The 19,099-nt window shown below is 46.0% G+C and overlaps 1 long non-coding RNA gene across 1 annotated transcript in view; it reads left to right on the top strand.

The window, feature by feature from the left end:
* Positions 1–5,234: 5,234 nt before the first annotated feature.
* LOC106732016 (uncharacterized) overlaps positions 5,235–19,099 on the top strand; it is a 100,825-nt gene continuing 86,960 nt past the window's right edge. Inside the window, exon 1 of the long non-coding RNA XR_001368258.4 lies at positions 5,235–5,502. This is a non-coding gene — a long non-coding RNA (uncharacterized LOC106732016). The remainder of the gene's footprint in view (positions 5,503–19,099) is intronic.

The following is a 19,099-nucleotide window of genomic DNA, read 5'->3' as shown; positions in this document are numbered from 1 at the left end:
CCCCCCATGGATTTATCTAGTTCTTTTTTCAACCCTATTATAGTCTAGGCTTTCACAGCATCCTCTAGCAACGAGTTCCATTGGTTCATAGAATCATAGAATCATGGGTCTGGATGAGACCTCAGGAGGTCATTGAGTCCAACCCCCTGCCCAAAGTAGGACCAATCCCAACTAAATTATCCCAGCCAGCACTTTGTCAAGTCAGGACTTAAAAACCTCTAGGGATGGAGATTCTACCACCTCCCTAGGTAACCCATTCCAGTGCTTCATCACCCGCCTGGTGAAATAGATTTTCCTGATATCTGACCTAGACTTCCCCCACTGCAACTTGAGACCATTGCTCTCATTCTGCCATCTGTCACTACTGAGAACAGCCTTTCTCCATCCTCTTTGGAACCTCCATTCAGGTAGTTAAAAGCTGCTATCAAATCCCTCCTCACTCTTCTCTTCTGCAGACTAAACAAGCCCAAATCCCTTAGCCTCTCCTTGTAGGTCATGTGCTTCAGCCCTCTAATTATTTTTGTTACCCTCCACTGGACCCTCTCCAATGCATCCACATCCTATCTGTAGTGGGACGGACGGAGGGAGGGGGGAGGAGAGGGGGAGGGGGCCCAGAACTGGATGAAATACTCCAGATGTGACCAGAGCTGAATAAAGGGGAATAATTGTTTTTCTAGATCTACTGGCAATGCACCCTAATCTGCCATTAGACTTCTTGGCTACAAGGGCACACTGTTGTCTAATATCCAGCTTCTCATCCACTGTAATCCCCAGAGCCTTTTCTGCCGAACTGCTGCTTAGCCAGTCGGTCCCCAGCCTGTAACAATGCTTGGGATTCTTCCATCCCAAGTGCAGGACTCTGCACGTTTCTTTGTTGAGACTCATCAGATTTCATTTGGCCCAATCCTCTAATCTGTCTAGGTCACTCTGGACCCTATCCCTGCCCTCCAGCGTATCTACCTCTCCCCCTTCCTTAGGGTACTTCCTTAGGGTAGTGGCCAGCCATGCGGTCAGCCTCAGCCATCCAGGCTGGCAGGAAAGCCTCCCCCTTTCGCTCACACAAATTGTGGAGCACACAACATGCCACCACCACGGGAGGGATGTTGTGCTCGGCCAGGTCCAGACGGGTGAGGAGGCATCGAAAGCGGGCTTTCAGTCACCCGAAGGCCCCCTCCACCACGATGGCTAGTGCAGAGATTGTGGACATTGGAGGCTTCTCCCCAAACCTCGATGAGGTCCACGATCTCCGCACTTGACCAGGCGGGCGCCCGCCTTTTGCGCCCCCGGGCAGGGTCCTGGGAGCCGCCAGGCTGGTCCTGGGGAGCAGTGGAGGGCTGGGAGCCCTCGGATGGCTGGCTCATCCTGTGGCAGGTGCAGGCTGTGCTGGCACGGGTGCTGGCAGCCTTGCAACTGGCACAAACTGTGTAGCCAGCACCGTGGCCCTTTAAGGGCTCTGGGGCCGGGAGGGGGGGGCAATAGAGTTTCCCTGGTGTTGGCCAGAGTGGCCACCAGGGAAACCTAGGAAGCCTTAGCCTCCCACTAGTTCGAATTAAGGGGCTTACACACCCCTTAATTCGAACTAGCTAGTTCGAACTAGGCTTAATCCTCGTAAAATGAGGTTTACCTAGTTCGAAACTAAGCGCTCCGTTAGTTCGAATTAAGTTCGAACTAACGGAGTGCTAGTGTAGCGCCTAGGAAAGTTAGTTTGAACTAACGGACGTTAGTTTGAACTAACTTTGTAGTGTAGACATACCCATAGTGTAGACATACCCTTAGTGTCATCTGCAAACTTACTGGGGTCCATCAGTCCACTCCCCGCCCGGCGCCTCACCGAGCCAAGTACCCTCTTTGTGCTCTCCATCACCTGCATCGTTGACAGCCTGTGAACCCGTCATCCCGAAATCCCCCGCCTCCCATCTGACTTTCGGCTAGTCAGCAGGGTAAGGCAGGGGGGGCTTGGGCCCACCCTCACTCCAAGCCCCGACCCAGGGTTCTAAGGACTGGGATGGAGTCCCAGTTCCGATTGGTGGGGGTTCCAACCTGTACTGCACCAACCCCCCCGGGTTTCTACCCTGCCCTGGGTCGCTTCCTACCTCCCTTGCTCTCACGCTGTGGCTCAGGGTCGCCCCCTGCTCTCCTCCCGGTGACCTCTTCTCCCGACTTTTAAACGTTCCGCCGCCGGTGCGTCTGACGTGAAGGGGAGGGGGAGCCACGCTGGCATCCTTGGCCCCTCCTCCTCTCCGTTTCTCTGCTGGTTCTTGCCCAGGCCAGCATTGCTGGCAATCCCGGGCATGCGCGGTTTCGGCTGAGGCCGGGACACTCCCGCCGCTTCTTCCCCCGCCCCTCGGGGCCAGTCGGGCTCTGGCATGGAGCGCAGGGCCGCCTTTGCCGGCCCCCTGGCTGCAGCAGAGCAGGAAGAGTACCGCCAGGGGCAGTGCGGAGCAGCCGCTTCTCCCCAGCATGCCGGGGATGGTGCAGCATCAGTGTGGGGTGGCGGAGTGGCCCAGTTACACCACATCATCTATCACTAGGTTACCTCCCTCATCCAGTAAGGGTCCCTCATCTTCACTGACCACCCTTTTATTGCTAACCTGCCTGTAGATATCTTTCTTGTTTCCCTTCACATTCCTTGCTAGATGCAATTCCAATTGCGCTTTGGCCTTCCTGATTACACCCCTGCATGCTCGAGCAATATATTTATACTCCTCCCTAGTCATCTGTCCAAGTTTCCACTTCTTGTAAGCTTCCTTTTTGTGTTTAAGCTTGCCAAGGATATCCTCGGTAAGCCAATATGGTCACCTACCATATTTGCTTTTCTTACTGCGCATTGGGATAGTTTGTTCCTGTGCCTTCAATAAGGCTTCTTTAAAATACAGCCAGCTCTCCCTTACTCCTTTCTCCTTCATGTTAGCATCACAGGGGATCCTGCCCATCAATTTTCCGAGGGAGTCAAAGTCTGATTTTCTGAAGTCCAGGGTGTGTATTTTGCTGCTCTCCTTTCTTCCTTTCACAGAATCCTGAACTTGACCATCTCATTATCACTGTTTCCCAGATTGCCACCCATATCTAGTTCCCCTACTAGTTCCTCCCTGTTCGTGAGCAACAGGTCAAGCTGTGCATGGCTCCTGGTTGGTTCATTCAGCACTTATACCATGGAATTGCTCACAACATTCTCCAAAAACTTTCTGGATTGTCTGTGTACTGCTGTATCGGTCTCCCAACAGATGTTAGGGTGATTAAAGTCCCCTCATGAGAGCCAGGGCCTGTGATTTGGAAGCTTCTGTTAGTTGTCTGAAGAAAGCCTCATCTACCTCATCCACCTGATCAGGTGGTCTACAGTAGACACCAACCACAACATCACCTCTGTTGCTCTTCCCTCTTTAACCCAAAGACTCCCAACAGGCTTTCTTCAGGCTTTCCCCCTCTATATACTGGAGCTCTGAGCAATCATACTGGTCTCTTACAATCTACATTTTTTTTGTTAGTCTCTAAGGGTGTGTCTAGCCTACATGGCTCTGTCGACGGAGCCATGTAAAGTAGTTTACTCAACATAGTCAATGAAGCGGAGATTTAAATAATCCCCGCTTCATTAAAATAAAAATGGCCACCGCACTGTGCCGACAATCAGCTGATCTGGCACAGCGCGGTGGCCATTTTTATTTTAATGTAGCGGGGAATATTTAAATCCCCGCTTCATTGACTATGTCGAGTAAACTACTTTACATGGCTCTGTCGATGGAGCAATGTAGTCTAGACATACCCTAAGGTACTATAGGAATATTCATTGTTTTTTAAGTGCTCTCTTACATACAGTGAAACTCCTCCATCTTTTCTCCCCCACTTGTCCTTCCTGAACGGTTTATACCCTTCCAGGACAGTGCTCCAGTCATGTGAACTATCCCACCAAGTCTCCGTTATTCCAATCAAATCATAGTTCTTAGACTGTGCCGGGACTTCTAATTCTTCCTGCTTGTTTCCCAGGCTTCTTGTGTTGGTATACAGACACCTGAGATAACTACCTGATTGCCCTACCTTCTCCATAAGAATTAGGGGTCCTCCTCTGTTGCACCTTCCTCCTTGTGTTTCTTCCCAGTATTCCACTTTTTCACTTACCTCAGGACTTAGGTCACTGTCCCCCGACAACAGTAATTTAAAGCCCTCCTCACTAGGTTTGCAAGCCTGCCTGCAAAGATGCTTTTCCCTCTCTTTGCTAGGTGAATCCCATCTCTTCCTAGCAATCCTTGTGCCCAGAACAGCATCCCCTGGTTGAAGAATCCAAAGCCCTCTCTCCAATACCACCTGCACAACCACGCATTTACTTCCAAAATTCAACAATGAACCTTTTCCTTCAACAGGGAAGATGGACGAGAACACCACTTGCACCTCAAAATCCTTGAGCCTTCTTCCCAGTACTATGTGATCTGCAGTGACCCACTCAAGGTCATTCTTGCTAGTATCGTTAGTGGAGAAGTAGGAAGGGGTAATGGTCTGAAGGTGTGATCGGTCTCGGAAGACTCTTGGTCACATCCTGAATTCTAGCTGCAAGTAAGAAGCACACTTCTTGAAGTTCCGAGTCTGGATGGCAGGTGGATGACTCCGTCCCTCTTAGGAGGGAGTCCCTGACCACCACCACCGTCTCTTTCTCTTGGAAGTGGTGGTCGCGGAACCCCCTATCCCTAAATCTATGCATCCCCTGCCTTCTGGTCGATGGGTCTCAGTGGTTGACTGTGCTTAGGCCTATCATCTTCAATGATTCGGTAGTCTGTTTAAATATTTCTTGTGTTGCATGTCTTTTGGTTGAAAGAGTTCAATGTGTCACATTTATTAAACAATGTTCTATAACAATAATTATTTTTTCATTATGTAAAAGATCCTCAAGATGACTCCATGGACGGGCAATAGTACTTCTGAAACCTAGTACTATTATTACATATTAACTGTATTAAAACTACACCAGGTCCATATCCTACTTTGTATAAAAAGATTTTTGCTCACTGAAATTATAATCTAAATTTGTTCCCAATCCTGGACTCCTGATCTGAGTTTCATTGAATCTCTGGAGAAGTTTGAATTTGATTCTGATTCTTCACAGCTTGGACCTGGCTCTGTTCTGTTGTGAATGTGATGAGTTAATTTAGATCCCATAAAATACTTTATGAGTTTAAGTTGCATTCAAAAGGTGCACTGTGGTAAGTAACACAGTTTGTTTCAGAAACCCCCCATCTATTGTGTTAGCAACTTCCCTATTGTTCTATTTCCAGATTAAAAACAAAAAGGGAAGTATGTAAATATTGACTTAAGAAAGGATCTGTTCCAGAAAAATACTCCTGACTGGTTTGGTTAAAATACAGTGCAAAGATGACTTCATCGTGCTTTCAGTTATTTCTTTTTGTCTGTCTTTCACTGATTTCTAAGAAGCACTGTCTCATTCTGAAGCTCCGAGGCACTAAATTCACCCATCTGGAGGACTTATGTGCATAAAGCTGCCAAGAATCAAAGCAGGTAGGACAGAAAAATTATAGAGGAAATGAAAAGGATTATGTAAATGTGAGGATAGGATGTAGGTATTCTCTGCTGGATAGCCAGCAAAAGTGTAGAGCTTGCCAAAAATGTATTTTATTTTGCATGAAAATATTTGAAGAAAACATTTTTTTTCCCTTTTGGAGACTATTTGGGTTTCAATAGGGGGAGAGAAGCAATTTCAGTTTTTGAAAATGTTAGGGTTTTGGGTTGAGAACTTTAGGAGTGAAACTTTGCCCTTTACCCCACAGGGAAAAAAAGGGTGACAAAACTCTGTAATTTAGGGGCAGCAATTTAATTTTTCAGTTAAAATTCAGACAACTTAGACAACAAAATGTTTCTGAGAAAATTTCCATTACATTCAAATGCCATTTTTGTCTCTTCAACCTCAGGGGAAAACATGTTTATATGAAAAACTTTCAACCAACTCAACCAAAGTGGCTTTGTTGCTACAAGTTGCATACACTGTTAACTCTTTGGGGAGGTATGCGAACATTGTTCTCCATTGAGCTTTGCTAATTGTGCTGTTAAAAGCCAGTGCTAGCCTGAGCACAAGCAAATGTTTTGTTGTAACATAGTAAGGATAGCAAGCTGTTGTAGTGTGTTGAATAAAATGAGCTGTTTTAGCACCCACAGTTTCAAAAGCATGTATTATTTGTGCTAGTACAGGTTAGATAGAAGGAACTATTATGGTACACGGCCCATTCCAAGCATATGGAGGCTGTGTTACTGCCACAACATACCTTTGTGTGGTATGTCTTACTCAGGGCTGTCCCTAGTGGGTAGCAGGGCCCAGGGCAACCCAAAGCCTTGCCCCACCCCTCCTCTGCCCTGTGTCTGCTCCCGCCCCAACTTCATCCCTTTTCCAAACCCTGTCCCCACTCCACCCCACCCTGCCTCTTTCTGTCTCTGCTCCACCCCATTGCACCCGTTCTCCCAATCCCCCCACCCCCCAAGAGATGCAACCTGGGGGATTACCAGGACGCCTGGCATGAGACAGTAACGGGGTCGAGAAGCCCCACACTCACGGTGGAAAACCATGAGAAGTGAAGCGATATGGCAGCCGGCTTCACTCCACTGCCATCTCCTTGATGGCATGAAGTGCAGCATTCCAGCCCCAGCGCACTCCACTCCCCCAAGCCCTGCATGGCTCGAGGGAGCAGAGCTGCCTGGGGCCAGGGCACTCCACTTCCCATCATCTTGGTGAAGCAGAATGACCCGTCTGGGAGATGAAGACAGAGCAGAACAGGCTGCTGTGTCATTCTACTTCCCATGGCTCCCGCTGCCGTGGTGAATGTGGGGAGACTGACCTCTACTGCCACCCCAAGCCCCTTGGCAATGCCCTGGGTCACCTAGCGCCCTGTGGGCTAAGCTCTGTATGGGGGACTGTCCCATCCATAGGACAGTTGGGGTGGCTGCCACAGGGCCCTTTAAAATGCAGAGCCTGGGACAGCTGCCCTGAACTGTCCTATGGATGGCATGGCTCTGATCTTACATCCAGTTTTGCCTGGCCCTTCACACAGCATGTACAGGGATTGGAGAGGTGATACTGCTTACACTTTTCCCATATGTTGCATAAGAATCTGTACCCTAGTAATGGCTTTAAGATTTGGCCCAACTTGAGCATCTAAGCAATTTGTAGAGTGCAGGTTAAACAACGTAAAGCAGTTCTGGATTCACTCACTGTCAGGAGAGCAAATATTTTCCATATCATGGATGCTAATTTATGGGGTATCTCTGCAAGTCACATATTATCAGGGGGCTAGCCCTTTGCACAGCCAATCTTCAGGCAGTTCAGTGAGTCCAGCTGACTCTGATAGATGCTGTCTGGCTGGCTGACTCAGCAGGCTGATAGGTACCACAATAGCAGTCCAGTGCCTGCTCAACCTATTCTGAACTGATCCTGGCTCCTCCCTGACCTTAGACTCCCAGATTAGACCTTTGGCTCCACCTTCTGACTGTGACTCTGCTTAACCCTTTGATTTAGGCTTTGGTCTTTGACTCCCATCCACAGGGGAGCTGACAGAATTGCCAGGACCCTGAGCATGGTGGGGACAGGGGACTATTCTGTGCTCCTGGAAGGGCCTCAGGTGGAAGGGGCAGGGCTGGGAGCAGCCAGTCCTCAGTGCTGCCCCCCAGTCCTCAGAAGTGCCTGCAGCATGCCACGTAGGTAGTGCTCTGATGGAGATTTAAAGGGCTTGGGGCTGCTACTGCTGCTGCGGTAGTAGCAGCGGAGAGCATCGGCCCCTTTTTTAATCTCTGGATCTTGGGGCATCTGCCCTCTTTGTCCCCCCATTGGTGGGCTTGCCCATCCATGAATCACTTCTGCATCCCCCAGGTCTTAATTCATAGTTAACTGGAAGGCCGCGGTTGACATAGTCTGGGGCCGCCCCAGAGGCCCCGCTGCCACTGTGGTCTGGGGCCGGGTCTGGAGGCCCTGCTGCTGTGGCCCACATGATCTGGGGCTGGCCCGAGAGGCCAGAGGTACCGCTGCCACTACCATGTGGTCCTGGGTTGACCCTGGACCACGTGGCTGCGGCAGTGGCACCGTCAGGGCCGTCCCAGGACCATGTGGCTGTGGCAATAGCCTCTCCAGTCCCGGACAAGATGCCGCTGAGGAGCCTCAGCCCCTTGCTGCCTCTTCCCAACACAGCCTAACCTGCTGCAGGGAGGAGGGAGCGCTTTCCAGTGGCTGTGGGGGAGGTGGAGTGGGGCTGAGCTCCCTCTCACATGCTGCTGAAAATTGGCTTGTGTGCCATAAGTGGCATGTGTGCTGTAGGTTACTGACCTCTGCTCTACAGAATGGTGCTCTTGCAGACATACAGTCCATGCCATTTTGCTCTACTAAAAGGACAATGTGGTCCAGAGCATCACCTCCTATAGAAATGGCTGTATGAAATGATCTGGGGAAAGGCCATGAATCAAAGATCTGCTCTTGTGTGGATTTCAGACTTAGTGAACTGTCTGTTATTTGTTCTTGGTTAATATTAATTTAGTCAGAACTGACATGTTTAAAATACACTGTGGAAAGAGCAAATATGGATAGTCTTTTGCAGACAGAGGTTCAGAAGATTTGAATTTCATGAAGATTTGATTTTCATTTTGACATTGTTTTTTACTTCTTGTTTCATGTTTTTCTTTTCTTGGTCTCTTTTGTGGTCCTGGCAGTCAGTAGATTAATTGTTTGCTTTAGCTTTGGTCACTCTGAATACCTATTATTTCTCTTATCTCTCCAGTGGTATCCTCTCCATCTGTTCAGTAAGCGCTAGCCATTTTCAGCCTTATCTTTTAAACTATCTCCAGGAGTGGTTTTGCAAATGTTTTCCTAAAATGGGTTGGCACTCATAAAGTCCAGCTGGACAACCCTTTAACTGAGATTGCAGATATTCACGTTCTATTCTCTTCAGTCTCCCTGAAATTTCTACTTTTAAATATCAAATATTTCACTGTGTTTTAATCTGTTTCTGAAAAAGAAGAGACCCGAGAAAGCCTGGAAACCTAGCGACAGAATTAAATCTTCAACTTTCATTCAGAATGGTGCACTTCTTTTGGTTTCATCAATAGTTGTACAAGCATTAGACAATTTAAAGGTCATCCATTAGGTCTTTACATTTATATTTTTGTAAGCTGCAGAAGTGCTATATAAATATGAAAAAGCATTTTATGACATTAGAATAATTTCTTCTTTCTCCCCTGTTTTTACCAGGTCCATAAAGTTCCATTCAGACTTGATGTCTGGCATTCTAAATGTGCCAGTATGTAGTAATATCAAAGCTAAAAGCATACTCTCTATCTCTGAGAACACTGATAAATAATAATTAATCATTCAGTTAATCTGTTGGCTCAGTATTAGGGATCTTCCTCCCCTTAATAAACTGGAGGGAAAGATCATGGCTGTAGAGTTTGATGTGTTACCCAGAGCAACATTAATCTAGTAGGGGACTGCATAATTCTTAGAACAGAAAAAAAAAGGAATAACTAGATCTGGTCAAAAATAAAAATTTCCATCCCACAGGATGCTCCAATAGCTCAAAATTTGTTTGCACCTGGAAACGGGATAAAACATTAAAATATTGTATTTTATCTCAGAACAGAAAATTCTGAAATATTTCAGTTCAGTAATGTCTAAAAACTTCATTTCAGTTTAGTTTAATATTAATCAGTGCCCCCTTTAGCTTCCACAGTATCAGGGCTGCCGATGGGGGAGACAGTGAGGGTGGGGATAGGGGGGAGAAGGCAGTAGATCCAAGGCCTAGTGATTAAAAAATGTTGCTTCCAGACACCCATCCTGTTGTAGCAGTTGTGGCAGCCAAAAGCCCTGGACCCTTTAAATAGCCACTGGAGTGCTGCACATTGCACTGTGGGGCCGTGTCCAGACTCAGGGTTTTTTTCGGGAAAAGTAGCCTTTTCCCGAAAAAACTTCCCCTGCGTCCAGACTCAAGCCGCGTTCTTTCGAAATTATTTCGAAAGAACGCGGCTTTTCTTTCGATGGCGGTAAACCTCGTTTCACGAGGAAGAACGCCTTCCTTCGAAAGTTCATCTTTCGAAAGAAGGCGTTCTTCAATGTAAAGAGGCCGTCTTCGAAAGAGAGCATCCAGACTCGCTGGGTGCTCTCTTTCGAAAAAGCGGATTTCTCTTTCGAAAGAAGCCTGCAGTCTAGACATAGCCTGGGTGACTCTGAGGGCTACATGGGGTGGGGGTATGTGGTACATTCTAGGCAGTGTAGAGGGCCCACCCCTTCTGGGAACACAGAGTCAGGGACTCCCCTGCCTTGCCCAAGGGTCCAGCAAGGCCGTCAGCCTCCCAGTCCCAGCACTGTACCCCATGCTAATTGTAGCACAGATACCCCTTGCCCCCAATTTCTTCAACGAGACAGGCTCCCGAGCAGGAATATCTCCCATGATGCACCATGGTCATGACTCCCACAATGGACATTAGCAGTTCAACCAGAGGGGAGATTGGAGGTACATCATGGGAGACACAGTACAGCCAGGGAACTCAGCCCTTAGGTTATAATGGGGAAAGATGACATCAAAACTGCAGCTTCAATTAAGATTAATTATTGAATTGGCCTAAAAACAAATGTTTCCGTTCAGGTCAACCTGAACCAAAATAAAATATTTTGTTTAGATATTCTTGATAGAAAACAAATTTAAAATCATCAAAATTAAAAATTTTCCAATGGGAAAATAACATTTCAATCGGAAATTCTTATATAGGTCTAGAGAAAATAGCTTCAAAGGGGAGGAAAAAAAGTGCGATGAGCATTCTAATTTATGACTAAAAATTCGTACTTAGATATTCTGTGAAATATTTCTTTGTCGATGTGCTTTATAAACACATATTCATCTTTACATTATATCCTAAGTAAGCATGATAGTGTAGCATTCCATATCATTGCCCAATGAATTCAATAATGAATGGTGAAAACTGAGGTAGAGAGGTTAAGGCCTGCATTTTCCTCTCACTTTGAGTGCTTCAGATTCAGGGTACCCAAACTGACACAATTTGGTCTAGATTTTTAGTGCTCCAGACCATCTGTGGCTCTCACTAATTAACTGAAAAATCAGGTACAAGTTAGGCATCTGAAAATTAAAGCAACGCAAAGTAGCGGATACTTTGAAAATGTATGCCTAAAGTGACTTCTCCAAGGCCATTAAAAATCAGTGATTAATCCAGCATCAGTTTGAGGATTTCACAAGTGCTTCATGGTTAATTTAACCATTTTCCTTGTTAAAATACAGTAATTTAAAAGGGGATCACACAATATACTTAATTTAGACAGCTGTAATGTAATTTTAGTTATTGACTTTATATTTCATAATATAGTATAGCAGCAATGGCCATGCTGCTCTCTAAATATTCTCTTTGCCACTTTCTCTTTGCAGATAATTATATGCAGATATATAGTATCATTTTTACACACAAAAATGATAACTTTTGTATGTGCAAAAAGTATTTGTTTATATACAATTGTAGAAAAATACCAATTGTTATGCTCAAATGCAATTATTTGCAAGTATCTGCACATAAGCATGCGCAAAGGTAAAGGCCTTCATCCTTTGAAAATCTGTCTTTGGGTATGTCTACACATCAAAGTTATTTTGAAATAACAGCTGGTATTTTGAAATAACTTTCCTAGCATCTACACAAGCCAACCGCCATTTTGAAATTAAATCAAAATTGCAGAAGACTTATTTCGAAATTGGTAAACCTCATTCCACTAGGAATGACGCCCTTTAAGCACAGGCCTCAGATAGACTTAGGCAGCAGCCACACAAAGCAACTCCTGACCTGATTCCTTGCCGGACCTGGTTCTGGCCAGCCTTAAATGCGATTCAGCGTCCACTCTATGTGGACACGCTATTTCGGAATAGCCAAATGCTATTTCGAAATGCATTTTGTGCGTAGACGTATTATTTCAAAAAATCTTATTTTGAAATAACTATTTCAAAATTAGATATTTCGAAATAACACTGTAGGGTAGACGTACCCTTTCAGATTTACTTTTATACCTTTTGCAATCATGACAATAACTGAGAAAGCACACCTTATTACAGTGCTCTGTTTTCCAAACTTCTTCTTTAGCATTTGTGTGAACGATCAGGTTTTATGGATTAGTGAAGAGAAAATGAGCGAGATTTCCCTGCAATATATTACACTGTCATCAGTGCAGGAGCACAGTGGGGGAATTTCACAAAGGGGAAGTCTGCGGTCAGAGGAAACTGCATTTCACAAACTTGCAAAAGACCCAAAATATTTTACAATGCTAATGAAATGTCCATTAGATTTATTTTTATGCCATTTCAGCTGTTTATAGAAGTGTTTTTCGGCTTGTCTGAAATGTGGCAGATCATCTTTACAAACAAAAACAGCTGATTCAGATCTTATCTCTGGGACAGAGGATAGGCATGAAAACATTTGCACTTACAGGGTAAGGGCCTGATGTGCCAAGTACCCTCAACTCCCATTGATTTTGGATATTCCTCGAAGTTAAGATGAATGTTTTCACCAGCACTGTGATTATTATCAGCATTATTTATTTTTTACTTAAATTATGGTTGAGCTGAGCATGTTCATGGTTTCACAGTTGCTTGTAGGAACAGGACCTTGCTATATACACAATTAAGTGAACTTGCTATATACACAATTAATTTTCTTCATTATTTCTGAACAAGAATGATCATTTGATTACATTTGAAATGTACACATGAGCTTGTTCAGTATAATATTAGAAAACATCAGTCTTTCCATAGCAGGGAGTCAAAAGGCAGTTAAAGGACAAAATTCAAAAGCAGACAAGTTTAAATTGTCTTTGCTGTTATCATCCATTCTCAAAGATAGCTTTATGCATTAGGTTCTGGGATTCTGAAAGTCGCTAGCATACTCATAAGGGTGAATGTAGGCTCTGCATGTACACAAAGAAAATTAAGTGCTAAGCATAGAGTTATATACCTTTGAAATAAGTGTTAAGGACCTGTACATGCCTGTTCCCTGATTCTCAGACTAAGGGTGGCTGGAAAACAAGAATTCCATTTCACAACCCTTTCTGAAGTTTTGACATTTCTTTCTGCTCTGCTGCAGAATGAAACCAAGACCTTTCACATTTTTTGTGGATTTCTCCCACCTCTGTGAGTTTGTGATCGGAGAGATAGAGAGCTAGCACGCAACTCCAGAATATCCAATAGCCTGCTGGGTAGGGCTCTCACACGAAAGCTCTGGTTCAAGTTCCGATTTCACCTGTTTCAGAGCATGGACTTAAACTGACTTTCTTGCTATTAGCTATTCAGCAATCGATCTTTGCTTTCACTCTCTGACCAGAAATTCCAGCATAGCCCCGAGACACCCTCCCATCAAAAGTTTTGTCAAACCAGATACCTTTCAACAAAAAGTTTCAGTCTAGATGAATCATCATTTTCCATTTTAAAAAAAGTGTTGTCAACATGTTCCCAGCCATGTGTACTCAAGAGTTAAAATGGGGTGCAGTGTAAATGAGGAATGTGTGTGTCGAAAGAGACAGGGGTTTACTTGTAAACCTTTATAGAATAAAGGCGTGACATACAGGAGTCTGTGTAACAAACAGCTCTTTATTTCCAGGTCCCAGTCACTTGATCTAGGTCAAAGTTACGAAAGATAACTTCATCATATTAGTCAGTAAACACTGACTCCAGTTACTGTCTATGTGCAGGTGAGGTGCTTAATAAGGCATGAGTAACTTCTTGGTCTCTCAGACGCTCTCTCATTAATGTAGGATTGGGCTTCTCTGCACTGATTTCTTCAGCTTATGATGTCTTTTTTTTAATCACTCCACAGCCAAGGCAGTACAGGACTAAGCCCTGAAGACATTCATTCATGGGGAAGGCAAGAAGAAAAAGAGGAGGATATTATAGCATTGCCAGGCCAAATATCCAAAAATCCCTCAAAGCCATAAGTTTTGCTTTAAAATCATGAGATTAAAAAATAACAACAACAACAATTGGGTCTTTTTAAATTTACTTTCTAGTTTTTTAGCCTGTAGGCTGCAATGAAGTCACATGTTCATGATTTTCACCACAATCATGAGGCTAGAAACTTACAGGCAGTCCCCGGGTTAGGTACAAGATAGGGACTGTAGGTTTGTTCTTAAGTTGAATCTGTATGCAAGTCGGAACTGGCGTCAGCCGCTGCTGAAACTGATCAGTTTCAACCGCGGCTGAATCTGGATGCCAGTTCTGACTTACATACAGATTCAACTTAAGAAACCCAGGCGTTCCCAAGTCAGCTGCTGCTGAAACTGATCAGCGGCTGATTCCAGGAAGCCTGGGGCAGAGCAACTCTGCCTCAGGCTTCCTTTAGTCAGCCGCTGGTCAGTTTCAGCAGCGGCTGACTTGGGGACGCCTGGGGCAGAGCAGCTGGGGTGCTGCTGGGTTGGTCCGGAGCGGCGCTGGGTTGCTGAAACTGACCAGCAGCAGCTGAATCAGGATGCCTGGGGCAGAGCAGCTGGGGTGCTGCCGGGTTGGTCCGGAGCGGCGCTGCGGGACCAACCCGGCAGCCCCCAGCTGCTCTACCCCAGGGGTAGGCAAGAAAAGCCTGGTCTGCTGGGGGGGGCACTAGCTGCACCCCCCCCCCCAGCAGACCAGGGGGACAGGAGCAAAGCCGCAGAGCACGCCCGCAGCGGGACAGCCCAAGCGCGCCCAGCAGACCAGGGGGACAGGAGCAAAGCCGCCCAGGCGGCAGGAGTCCTGCTGCCTGGGCGGCTTTGCTCGGGTGTCCCTGGTCTGCTCTGGGGGCCCAGCGGCTTTGCTGGACCCCCCCAGCAGACCAGAGGGACAGGAGCAAAGCCGCCCAGGCGGCGGGAGTCCCGCTGCCTGGGCGGCTTTGCTCCAGGGCAAATGAGTAAAGCCGCCCAGGCAGCAGGACTCCCGCCGCCTGGGCGGCTTTGCTCCTGTCCCCCTGGTCTGCTGGGGGGGTCCGGCTTTGCTGCTGGGGGAGACCGGGAGAAGCTTTTCTTGCCCCGGAGGACACGGTCGGCGACTCGCCGCTCGTGAGCTCCGGGGCGAAAAAAGCCCCGTTTGTAAGTGCGGATACGATATAAGTCGGATCCGCGTAAGTCGGGGACTGCCTGTACTTTGAAAATAAATAAAGGAAAGCTGAGATTCCCATATTCACAGGACTTAAGCATTTGGGCTTTTAAACCACCCATCAAATATGTCAAGGCTTATGTCTGAAAAACTCAAAAATTGGTTGCACAGCCTTGAAAGGAAAAGTGTAAGGCTGCAGGACAAAAATAGTATGAGAGAAATAATAGATATAGAGATTAGCTTCCGCCATATTACCTAGGAGAGATGCAGTCACCATATGAAGGTTCATTTATATTGGCTGGATTCTGTGGAAAATGTTGCAGTGTGAATGTTCTTGTAGAGTAACATAAGACTTAATAATGGGGAATGATTTTGGCTAGTCTGATTTGGAGAATATCCATTAAAAAATAATGAGATAACGAGCAATAATATCCGTCATTATATGTTTTGGTGGCAAACACTTGTTTACACATTTCCTGTTGTTTTTGTTTCTTTAAGAAGCCTTTCTGAATATTGTAACTGTTAATGGGGATTGCTATTCAGACTCATGTACTCTGGATAATGAATTCCAAAGGACAGTAAACAGAAGAATATTCAGTTCCAAACAGATGTCAAATCATACTGATTATATAGTGGTTCTACCAGTGTGATGTGAAGGGGTATTAACTTATTTAAATGTAGCCTCACACTTCCTATCCTAACCAGGCATGACTTATAAAATGGGTGTTTAGAATACATTTAGAATATTTAGAATATGTTGCTAAAATCGAGACTGTAGGAAAACACCCATCCATCTTAATTAAAGGAAAGATCCTTTGCTATTTTTTTCCAATGCTAGGCACCACTATTCAGCCCTCCATTACCTTGCCTAGAGACAACCCTTCCTTTTCTCAGGAAAACAGGCGGGTCTTGGTTGGTACGTGTGAAGAGTCACCAAATTTGGGCTGTAGCAGACCAAACAGTCTCTAAGCCAGTGGTCTCCAAACCTTTTAACCACAAGATCACTTTCTTCAATTTAAGTGCAATGTAAGATCTACCCTGCTTCATTCCTGCCCCTTCTCTGAGGCCCTGCCCCTCCTCCAGCCCTTTTCCTCCCCCATTCCCACTCACTTTCACTAGGCTGGGTAGGAGGTTGGGGTGTAGGATCTGGTCTTGGACCAAGGTGTTTGGTATGTGGGAGGGGCTCCAGGCTTAGCCGAGGGTGGGGGGATTGGGGTCCAGGAGGGGTTTCAGGGTGCAAACTCTGGGAAGGAGTTTGGGTTCAGGGGGACTCATGTCTGGGGCAGGAGGAGGTTCAGGGCTGGGACAGGGGTTCAGGAAGCAGGCTGTATCTAGGTACCATTTAACTGAGACGGCTTCCAGGTGGTAAAATAGTGGTGTTAAGGCAGGCTGACTCCTGCACCACTCATGAAAGCAGATGGCATGTACAGCAATGACTCCATGGTGCTATGTGCTTCCCCTCATCTACAGGCACTAAGCCCAGAGCTTCTACTGGCCACGGCTCCCCATTACTGATCAATGGGAGCTGCAGGAGTGGTGTCTGCAGTCAAGGACAGCATGTGGAGACCCCCTGCTATACTCTCTCAGGGGCTGCAGGGACATGTCAGCTATCTCCAGGAGCAGCAATTGCCAAAGGAATAATTACTCCAGACACGACAAGTTAGGCATTTTAGAACTCACTACTCAAATAATTAAATTTAAGCATTAGAGAAATGAAAATGATGAAATCACAGACCAATCAGAAACCAAAAGTAACCCACTTTGCAAGCAGTAAAAGAAGTAACAACAAACCCACTTGTATACTTGTTGGGTTGGAAGATGAGAGTGAAGGACTGTGTGTTCGTGAGAATGACAGAGACACACACAGGGAGTGAGAGCGACAGAGATTTGCATTGCTAAGCTCCCTCTATCCCCTTCTCTCTGTGTGGAGATGGGATACAGGAATAGGGAAAGGGGGACACCCTGACATCAGCACTCCCCTCTTTTCCCTCCCCCACACCCTGCACAGCAAGAAACTCCTTCTGCAATGAGGAGTAATGGTAGTTCGAATTAGGAGCTTTAATTACGCATTTAAAAATGGCGGCGCCCGGGAACATGCAAATAAAGCCTGGGATATTTAAATCCCGGGCTTCATTTGCAAGTTTAAATGACTACACTGTAGTGTAGACATACCCCTAGGAATGTAAGTGACTAGTTGACTAGTCAACTATCTGATACGCATATGATGGGGGGGGGGGGCAGAGGATGCAGAGGCACGGTGGGGAAATGGCACAAGTGGGGACTGAAGCAGTCCCCGCTCGTGATCATTCTCACTGCTGCACTTCTGCTTTTAAAATGTACTGGAGCCCCATGGGGCTCTTGTACATTTCAAAGGATGATGCGCCACAGGAAGCATGGGGCAAGTGGGGAACTACTTGAGTCCCCTGCTCGTTCATGCTCCCTGTGGCACTTTTGCCTTTGAAATATAACAATAGCCCCATGGGGCTCTTGCTACATTTCAAAGCAGAAGTGCTGCAGTTCCCTGCTGCTCTTCTGCCTTTAAAATGTAGTAAGAGCTGCTGGCAGCTCTTGCTACATTTAAAAGGCTGAGGTGCAGCTCCCCCTTATTGACTGATCAAGTAGTTGATGGAAATTCCACCGACTACTCAATTAGTTGATTAATCAAAATTTAACATCCCTAAACAGAACCCTTGAATAATGCAGAATTTGATCCTATAGAGAAGGGACGGGGTACCTTTTTTGGGTTGAGGGCTGCTGACCCACAGAAAAATCAGTTGGGTGCTGCACACAAGTGAGAAGCTCAAAAAAACCCAACCAAACCAAAAAACCCATCTCTGACTGAGCCACTCCCCACATTTCTCTCACATAGCAGAGCCTAAGAGGTCCCAGGCTAGTAGATTTTGTGTGGGATTGTGGTGACTGTGGGGGGGCTTGAGCATCAGTGCGGGATCCCAAATGCTGGGGGAGCCCTGAGCCTCAGGGGCTGGATCCAGGCAAGAGGGGGCCACCTCTGGCCCCTGGAACTGAGGTTCCCCATTCCTGCTATTGAGCATAACTTCTGTGCTGGCCCATGGAAGCTCTGCAGCCCACCCAAGTGCTGTGGTTGTAAAGACTATATAGAGAAGAGTTACCCCCTGTGAGCAGCTGGATTAGACATTGTGTAGCTGCCCTCTATGCTGAGGTCGAGTCTGTGGCTCTGTTTGTGGAAATGCACCAGTAAGAACCACTTTATTACTTTTTAAGTGAATTTCAGAAAATGCCTTGATCTTTTTGAGATTTTATTGTTACATAAATCATTGGAGACCAGTTAAGTAACAGAAGAGAAAGACTTTTCATTCCTGGCTAGCTCCTCAAAGTGGTCTGTGGGAATTTAGCCACATGACTTCTACTGATGTAAGTTGTGCAGTTAAAGCCATGTGCATTGCGTTGGAAATGCTATGACTCTCAACTGCAAATGAATAGCTCTCAAACAAAATGGAGGAGAAAAGGCTCAGTACTCCAAGTCCCAACTGACATTGGCTCTATGAGATCTGTGACATTCAGCAAGCCTGAGTGAGAGGTAACCTGCTATCTCTGTTACTGCTGCTTCCAGAGTCACTGTGGAATTGTTTAGAAGAAGAGCACATTCAAAGCATTGAAGTCAAGGGGAGTTCTTTCCATTGACTTCAGTGGGCTGTGGATTAGGCCCTCGATGAAGAACAGATGTGCAAGGGCAATCTCAGGGATGCTTTGACTTTTTGAGTAGCAATGAAAACAAGAAGAATAAAAAGTTCACAGTCCTTTCTTCAGGGTTGTTATCCATTGAAGGCACTGTGAAGAGACCAAAGGTGATCTGGCCCCACTGAAGTTGATAGGAGTTTTGCTGTTAGCTTTCACAGAGTTAATAAGGATAATAAAAAAAAGAAACTGGTGGCTTGTGGCCTCTGGAACTCTAAAAATGTTCTGGGTCATAGATAATTTGAAACATCTCCTCTAAATGGCCTGTCATCACTCTTTGCCTGTTTTTTGTATTTAGATTG

Source organism: Pelodiscus sinensis, chromosome 3 (genome assembly GCF_052426305.1).
Source record: "Pelodiscus sinensis isolate ZL-2025 chromosome 3, ASM5242630v1, whole genome shotgun sequence".
Lineage (NCBI taxonomy): Eukaryota > Metazoa > Chordata > Testudines > Trionychidae > Pelodiscus > Pelodiscus sinensis.
Note: the sequence above shows the minus strand (reverse complement) of the source record. Positions and strands in the feature narration are given on the sequence as shown.